Below are 9184 nucleotides of genomic sequence, written 5' to 3'. Positions count from 1 at the left end.
AAGGAGGGCACATACTGCATGGAGCACTGGGTGTTATAGGAAAACAATGAATCGTGGATCACTACATCAAAAGCTAATGATGTATTGTATGGTGACTAACATAATAAAATAAAATTTAAAAAAGAAAAAGAAAAAAAAAGATCAACTGGACATTACAGTGAGGACGTCCCAAGGCATTTCTTTTTTTTTTTTTAAGATTTTATTTATTTATTTGAGAGAGAGAGAACAAGAGAGAGAGAGAGCACATGAGAGGGGGGAGGATCAGGGGGAGAAGCAGACTCCCTGCTGAGCAGGGAGCCCGATGCGGGACTCGATCCTGGGACTCCAGGATCATGACCTGAGCTGAAGGCAGTCGTTTAACCAACTGAGCCACCCAGGCACCCCCAAGGCATTTCTTAATGACCGAGAGCCACATCCAAGTTGGAAGCTCAGCAGACTTGCCAGGATTTGGGAACAGTTTGGGTTTGGCTTTGAAAGTCATACACTAGATACTTGGGCAACCAGTTCAAGCTACTGATGCCTCCTAGCTCTCTGAAAAGCTTTTCCATCTGACTGTGGTTAAGGAGACCTCACTTGCCCAGGCTTTGTAACCCTATAAGTTTAATGGGAAGGGCGGGACTGCACCACCTCTGGTGTCTACAATGAATCTCAGTCTGAGAACAGTCAGCAATAGGCACCACAATGATCTCTAGCTTCCTGAACAGCTGGTCAGCAACTCCTGGGCTCTGGCCTTCCCCACTGCTTCCCTCACCTGTCCTTTCAGTCACTGGCTTCCCAAGGGGCTAACAGTGCCTGGGCTCCATGCTGTTGCCACCTCCCCTCTACCACCATCACTGAACTGCTGCCTGCATATTAATCTGCAGCCCATTTGAGCACAGTGGACCACACAGCTCCAGCCTTCACAGACCCTAGAGAGGGTTGAATGTACCCCTCAGCTCTATCCCTGCAAGCCTGGGGAGCAGTCAATATGATAAAGGTGCAGGGCCTAGAGGGGACACTGAAGCCTGTATTTCCCATATTATAACCCCACCCATGGCCAATTCTGAGAATGGATGGGTAATAGGTTCTGGGCGAAGGATAGAAACAGCTGTATGGAGACTAATGATTCCTAGGGAAGAGGCAGCCATAGTGGAGCTCCCAAAACAGATAGGCAGGTTTGCTCAGTGCCTTTCCTTCTTGGGCTGGGGAGAGGGGAGATCATGGAATTAGAAGAACTGGTTTCTGCTAACCACTTTGCCTTAGTAGCTTTACCGTATCCCAGGGGTCTATAGCCCCCATAACCTCTGTGTTCCTTCAGTAGTTCAATACATTCATTCCACAAGTAATGACTGAGTACCTCTCCTGTGCCAGTACTCTGCTAGGCTCTGAAGCCATAGTGGTCAATAAGAAAGATGATGCCCCTGCCCTCATGGAGCAGGCAGTATAGTGTGGAGTACTTCCATTAGCATACTAAGTGCTGTGAGGGGAACTATGCTCTGACAGAGAATAAAGGGAGAAAGGAGTGGTAAAATAGTGTGGTCTCATAGCCAAGAAGTCCCCCCAGTGAAGTGACATTTTAGCTGAGACACAAAGGATGGGAATTAGCCATGTGAGGAGTTGGGAGAAGAGCATTCCAGGCAAAGGGAGTATGTGCTAAGGCTGTGAAGGGAAAAACATTTCGCTTATTCAAGGCAAGAATAAGCACATTAAGTGTGTGTTTCACCAGTTCTGGGACTCTGACTGAGGGGGAAGCATAGGCTGTGACAGATTGTCCACAACCTTGGGATCCTGCAACTGCTGGGAATTTCAGTACCCCAGCCCTGCCTTTACTCCTCGACTCTCTCCCTTTCCTCTATCACTGTAGGGCAGAGGGATTCTGCAGTCTGGTCTCCTCTCTCAGGCCTCTTAGAGCACGCCCATTCCTCTCTTGCCTCTCTTCTTAGATGGGGCTGCATACTTTGGCCTTGCAGAGTGAGACTGGGCCTACTAATGAAAAGACTCAAAAGTATAAGGTGATAAAAGGTGGAAAGGACATCCACATATTGGAGAAGAGTCTCTGTTTGTCTCTGGATTTCCCTGTCAGTGAGGCACACTATATCTACAGACAGGACCGACACTGCTCAGAAATGATATTGGACCGACCATGATGCATTTATTGTACTTGAAAACTCTCCCATAGTTGCAGAGATCTAAGTCTGACTCCTGAGGGCTCATGGAATCAATAAGGACTTCCCAAGCTGAAGACCACCAGAACTCTAGTCTCTGGCAGGAAACAGGCACACTGCACATTTTGACTCACTCGGGCATTCCTCCATACCGCCATCTCTAATGCCCATCATCCTTTTCACACCCCTTCATCACCACAGAGTGGAAGGAGCACTGGGCCAGGAGTCCAGAAACTAAAGCTAGAGCCCTAAATTTGCACACTGAGCAAGTGACTGGCTTTGTGATTGGGCAAGGCATTTCAACACATTCATTAAGCAATTGCTATGAGCTAAATGCTAAGCTGACATCTGGCTTCAGTTTTTCACTCTGTAAAATGGGAACAATATTACCCACCTTATTAGGTTGTCAATGACATTATATTAATACCAGTTTACAAAGTGTTTGAATTTTTCCACCCACTCTGTAATATAAGAACTTAAAGTTGTAAATTTCATTCTAAACACTGTTTTAGCTACATCACCCAGATTTTCTGATCAATTGTATTGAGTAATAATTTACATAAAATACACTCACGTTAAGTGCACAGTGTGATGAGGTCTAACAAATGCATACATGGCTATAACTGCCACAAAAATTAAGATACAGAACATTTCCATTACTCCAGAAAGTTCCTTCCTGTCTTTTTAGAATAAATCTCTTACCCACACTGACCCTTGGCAACTATTTATCTCCTTTCTGTAACTATAAAATAGTTATGATTTTCCTAGAATTTCACACAAATGGAATCATAGAGTAAGTAGTTGTGTTTGGCTTCTTTCACCCAGCATGTTTATTAATCCAGTTGTTGCTGGTATCAGTAGTCCATTCCTTTATATTGCTGAGTATTATTGCACATTATAGATATGCCAAATGTTGTTTGTCCATGCAACAGTTGATGGGCAGCTAATTATCTCCAGTGTTTGCCATTATAAATATTACTTCTGTGAACAAATACAAACAAGTTTCTGTGTAGCCTTATGTTTTCATTTTTCTTTTTTTAATTGAAGTGTAATTAACATATAGTGTTATATTAGTTTGAGGTGCACAATATAATGATTCAATAATTCTATACATTATTCAGTGCTCATCAAGATAAGTATACCCTTGATCCTCTTTATCTATTTCACCCATCCCGCACCACCTCCCCTCTGGCAACCACCAATTTGTTCTCTGTAGTTGAGAGTCTGTTTTTTGGTCCCTTTTTTTCTTTGTTCATTTGTTTTGTTTCTTAAATTCCACATATGAGTGAAATCATATGTCTTTCTCTGACTGACTTATTTCACTTAGCATTATACCCTCTAGATTCACCCATGTTGTTGCAAATGGCAAGATTTCATTACTTTTTATGGCTGAGAAATATTCCTTTGTGTGTGTGTTTGTGTGTATGTGTGTGTGTGTGTGTATCACATCTTCTTTATCTATTCATCTATGGATGGATACTTGGGTTGCTTCCATATCTTAGCTATTGTAAATAATACTACAATAAACATAGGGGTGCATATATCTTTTTGAAATAGTGTTTTCATTTTCTTTGGGTAAATACAAAAAATAATAAATAATTTGATTTAAAAAAATGGGCAGAGGACCTGAACAGACATTTCTCCAAAGAAGACATACAGATGGCCAACAGACACATGAAAAGATGCTCTACATCACTAATCATCAGGGAAATACAAATCAAAACCACAATGAGATATCACCTTACACTTGTCAGATGGCTAAAATTTTTTAAAAATAAATAACAAGTGTTGCTAAGGATGCAGGGAAAAAGGAACATTTGTGCACTGTTGGTGGGAATGCAAATTGCTGCAGCCACTGTGGAAACAGTATGTTTTCATTTTTCTTGAGTAAAAGAACTGAAATTGCTGGCTCACCTAGCATGTATATGAATGTACTAATTTTTAACAAATCTCTTGACTTGTTATCAGACGTGTGAGTTCTTTTTTTTTCATTTCTTGTGAATAAAACTGCTATGAACATTTATGTGGACATATGTTTTGACTTCTCTTTCACAAACACCTACAAGTAAAATTGTCAACTCATATGATAAATGTATGCTAAATATTATGAAAAAGTGCCGAACTATTTTCCAAAGTGCATTTACATTTCCACTTGCAATGCATGAAAGTACTAGTTGGTCCACATTCTCAATAGTACTTGGTGTATTCTGAAAATACTTGGTATTCTCAGTCCTTTTAATTTTTTTTTTAGTCTTTTAGGTGTGTAGTGGTATCTTATTAGTGTAATTTGCATTTTCCTAATGACTAATGATATTGAGCATCTTTTCAAGTACTTATAGATTATTCATATATCTTCTTTTGTGAAGAGAGCTTTTCAAATCTTTTGCACATTTATAATTAGATTGTTTTTCTTAATATTATTGAATTATAAGAGTTCTTTATAGTCTCTGGATACAAGTTCTGCATCAAATATATGTGCTGTGAATATCTCCTCTCACTCTATAGCTTGTTTTTTCATTTTCTAAACAATGTCTTTTAAAGAGCCTACAGTTTCAGGGGCGCCTGGGTGGCTCAGTCATTAAGCATCTGCCTTCGGCTCAGGTCACGATCCCATGGTTCTGGGATCGAGCCCCACATCGAATCCCGCATCAAGCCCTGCATCGAGCCCTGCATCGGGTTCCCTGCTCAGTGGAAAGCCTGCTTCTCCCTCTCACACTCCCCCTGCTTGTGTTCCCTTTCTCGCTGTCTCTCTCTGTCAAATAAATAAATAAAATTAAAAAAAAGAGAGCCTACAGTTTCAATTTTGATAAAGCCCAAATTATCAGTTTTTATGATTTGTGGGTTTTTGTTCTAATTCAGAAAATTTTGCCTAACCCAGAGTCAAAAATATTTTCTTCTAAGTTTCATAAATTCAGCTTATATGTTAAAGTTTATGATCCATGTCAAGTTAATATTTGTGACTGGCATGAGCTAAGGGTCAAGGTTAAATTTCTTAATTTTGGATATCCATTTGTTCTGGTACAATTTGGTGAAAAAAATTATTCTTTCCCAGTCGAGTTGCCTTGGCATTTTTGTCAAAAATCAATATTTCTATTTTGGAGTTCTCTATTGTGATACTGTGATTTATAATAAGAATTATAGGGGCACCGGGGTGGCTCAGTTGGTTAAGTGTCCAACTCTTGGTTTCGGCTCAGGTCATGATCTCATGGGTCTTGAAATGGAGCCAGGCACCTGGCTCTGTGCTCAGTGGGGAGTTTGCTTGAAGATTCTCTCCCTCTGCCTTCCCCCTCCCTGCTCTCTCTCTCTGTAACATAAATAAATAAATCTTTAAAAAAATAATTGTATATTTAGTCTTCATTTCTATTCCTGGCACAGAATCCCTAAAACTTTTGGAATTTTCTAAGTGATAAAATAGATAAAACTCTTTTGTTACTCATAACAAGCCCCCTTCACCATATCTGAGTTTATGTTAATGATGTGATTTTTTGAAAGCCCCTAAGGATGGGGTCTGTTTGCCAGGGGAATCAACCATATGATTAGAAGGTTGGAGGGGTGCCTGGGTGGCTCAGTGGGTTAAGCATCTGCCTTCAGCTCAGGTCATGATCTCGGGGTCCTGAAATCCAGCCCCAGGTTGGGCTCCCTGCTCAGCAGGGAGTCTGCTTCTCCCTCTCCCTCTGCCCCCCTTCCCCACTGTGCTCTCTCTCACACACTCTCTCTCTCAAATAAATAAATAAATAAATAAATAAATAAATAAATAAATAAATAATCTTTTAAAAAATAAAGAAGTTTGGAACTTTCGGCCTTACCCCTGACCTTTTGGGAGGGAAGAGGGGCTAGAGGTTGAATTTATCACCAACATGTCAATGATTTAATCTATCATGCTTACATAATGGATCCTCCATAAAAACAAAAATAAACAAACAAAAATGAGGATTGGAGAATATCCTGATTGTTGAATACATGAAAATGCTGGGAAGGAGGCACACCTGGAAAGGGCATCTATCTTTCACCAGTCCACACTAAACTGATTATTGTAGCTTTCTAGTAAGTATTAATATTAGATAGTTTAAGCCTTCCCACTTTGCTCTTCTTTTACAAGATTGTTTTAGATATTAAAAATATTTTGCTTTTCTATACACATTTTAGATTATATTTGTCAATTTCTACAAAAATGCCTTGCTGAAAATTTGATTGGGATTTCATTGAATTTATAGACCAATTTGGCAACAATTGCCTTCTTTTTTTAAATTGTATACATTTTAGACGTACAACTTGATTTGAAATATGTATACATTGTAAAATAATCACTACAATAAAACTAATTAACATATTCATAAACTCAATTCAAGATGGATTAAAGTCTTAAATGTAAGATCTGAAACTGTAAAACTCCTAGAAGAAAACATAGGGAAAAGTCTCCTTGGCTTTAGTTTTGGCAATGATTTTTTTGGTATGGCACCAAAAGCATAGGCAATGAACGCAAAATAAACAAGTGTCTGCACAGCAAATGAAACAACAAAGTAAAAAGGTGACCTGCAAAATGGGAGAAAATATTTACAAACCATATATCTGATAAGGGGTTAATATCCAAATTATATAAGGAACTCCTACAACTCAATAGCAAAAAATTATCAAGTAATATAAAACTGGGCAAAGGACCTGAACAGACATTTCTTAAATAACAACATACAAATGGCCAAAAGATATATGAAAGAAGGCTCAACATAACTAATCATCAGGGAAATGCAAATCAAAACCACAATAAGATGTCATCTCACACTTGTTAGGATGGCTTCTTTAAAAAAAAAAAAAAACAAAGATAGGGGCGCCTGGGTGGCAGAGTTGGTTGAGCATCAGAATCTTAGTTTCAGCTCAGGTCATGGTCTAAGGGTCTTGAGATCCAGCTCCGCATCAGGCGTCACATTCAGCATGGAGTCTGCTTGAGGATTCTCTCCCTCTGCCTCTCCTTCTGCCCCTCCCACTCATGCTCTCTCATGCTCTCTCTCTCTCTCTGAAATAAAGAAATAAATCTTTAAAAAAACACAAAAGATAAGTGTTGATGAGGATGTGGAGAAAAGGGAACCCTGTGACATTGTTGATGGGGATGTAAATCCGTGCAGGTATTATGTAAAACAGTATGGAAATGCCTCAAAAAATTAAAAATATGCCATATGACCTAGCAATCCCACTTCTAGATAGTTATACAAAGAATTGATATAAAGATCTCAAAGAGATACCTATATTCCTATGTTTATTGCAGCAATATTCACAATAACCAAGATACAGAAACAACCTGAATGTCCCCTGATGAATGAATGGATAAAAAATGTGGTATATAAATACAATGAGATATTATTCAGCCTTAAAAGAAGGATGAAATTCTGCCATTTGTGACAACATGGATGAACCTAGAGGACATTATGCTAAGTGAAGTAAGCCAGACACAGAAACCAAATACTCTATGATCTCACTTATATGTGGAATCTAAAACAGTCAAACTCATAGAACCAGAGAATAGAATGGTGGTTACCAGGGATTGGGAGGATGGGGAAATGGGGAGATGTTTGTCAAAGGGTACAAAGTTTTAGTTATATAGGATCAATAGTTCTGGAGATCTAATATACAGCATAGTGACTATAGATAACAATACTGTACTAAATACCTAAAATCTGTTAAGAAGCTAGATCCTAACTGTTCTCACCACCAATTAAAAAAAAAAAAAGGTAACTGTGTGAGGTGATGGACACTTGTCATCTTAACAATACTGAGCTTTCCAATTCACAAACACAGCACATCTTTCCACTTATTTAGATCTTCTTAATTTCTCTCAGTGGTGGCTTTATTTTCTTTTAGTTTTTGTTTGTTTGCTTGTTTGGTTTTCAGTTTATACAACTTATATATATTTTGTTAAATCTTTCCCCTGAGTATTTGTGGTTTCAGATGCTATTGTATACGCATGTTTTTTTAAGGTCAGTCTCCAGTTGTTCCTTGCCTGTATATAAAAACACAATTGATTTTTATAGTCTTGTGCTCTCTGAGCCTTACTGAATTCCCTTATTCTGGTAGCTTTTTGAGGATTTCCTAGGATATTCTACATATATGATCATGTCATCTACGAATAAGCAAGTGGTTTACATCTTCCTTTCAAATCTGTGTGTCTTATATCTCTTTTTTGAGTCTTACTGCTTTGCCTAGAATTTCTAATTCAATGCTAAATAGAAGGAGCAAGGGACACTTGTATTGTTTTTGATGTTAGGGAGAAAGCATTTGGTCTTCCATCATCAAGTGTCACATCAACTATGTGTTTTTTATAGATTCTTATTATCATAGTGAGGAAGTTCCCCTCTATTCTAGTTAACTGAGAGTTTTTTCTTTTTATCATGAATGAGTTTTAAATTGTTTCAGATTAATTTTCTGCATTTAGATGAACATATGTTTTTCTATTTTACTCCAGTTATATGGTGAATCACATGGATTGATAATAAAATATTAGGCCAACCTTGTATTCCTAGATGAACCCCACTTGGACATTATATATTATATTTTTAAATATATTACCATATTTGCATTAATATTTTGTCAAGGATTTTTTCATTATTTCTTCTTCAAATATTTGCTAGAATTCACTAATGAAACCTCTGAGCTAGGGGTTTTCCTAGTGGGAAGGCTTTTAATTCTGAAGTTAATTCATTTAATTAACACAAGGTTATACATATTTTCTAATGCCTTTTGTTCCATTTTTTGTAATATGTATCTGTCAAAGATTTTGTCTAAGTTGTTGAATTTAAAGGCATAAAATTGTTCATAATTTTCTCTTATTATCCTTTTACATTTGGAAGATCTGTAGTAGTCACCTTTTTCATTCTGATATTGCTAATTTAGGTCTTATCCCATTTTTTTTATCAGTCTAGGTAGAGGTTCGTCAATTTTATTGATCTTTTAAATAGCCATCTTTTAGTTTCATTGATTTTTTTTCTGTTTTGTGTCCATTTTCTAATTTATTGATTTTCAGTGTTATCTCTAGTATTTCCATCCTTATA

This window comes from Mirounga angustirostris, unplaced genomic scaffold (genome assembly GCF_029215605.1).
Source record: "Mirounga angustirostris isolate CCGP_5_RB_7025 unplaced genomic scaffold, mMirAng1.0.hap1 SCAF_11, whole genome shotgun sequence".
In the NCBI taxonomy this organism is placed as follows: Eukaryota; Metazoa; Chordata; class Mammalia; order Carnivora; family Phocidae; genus Mirounga; species Mirounga angustirostris.
Note: the sequence above shows the minus strand (reverse complement) of the source record.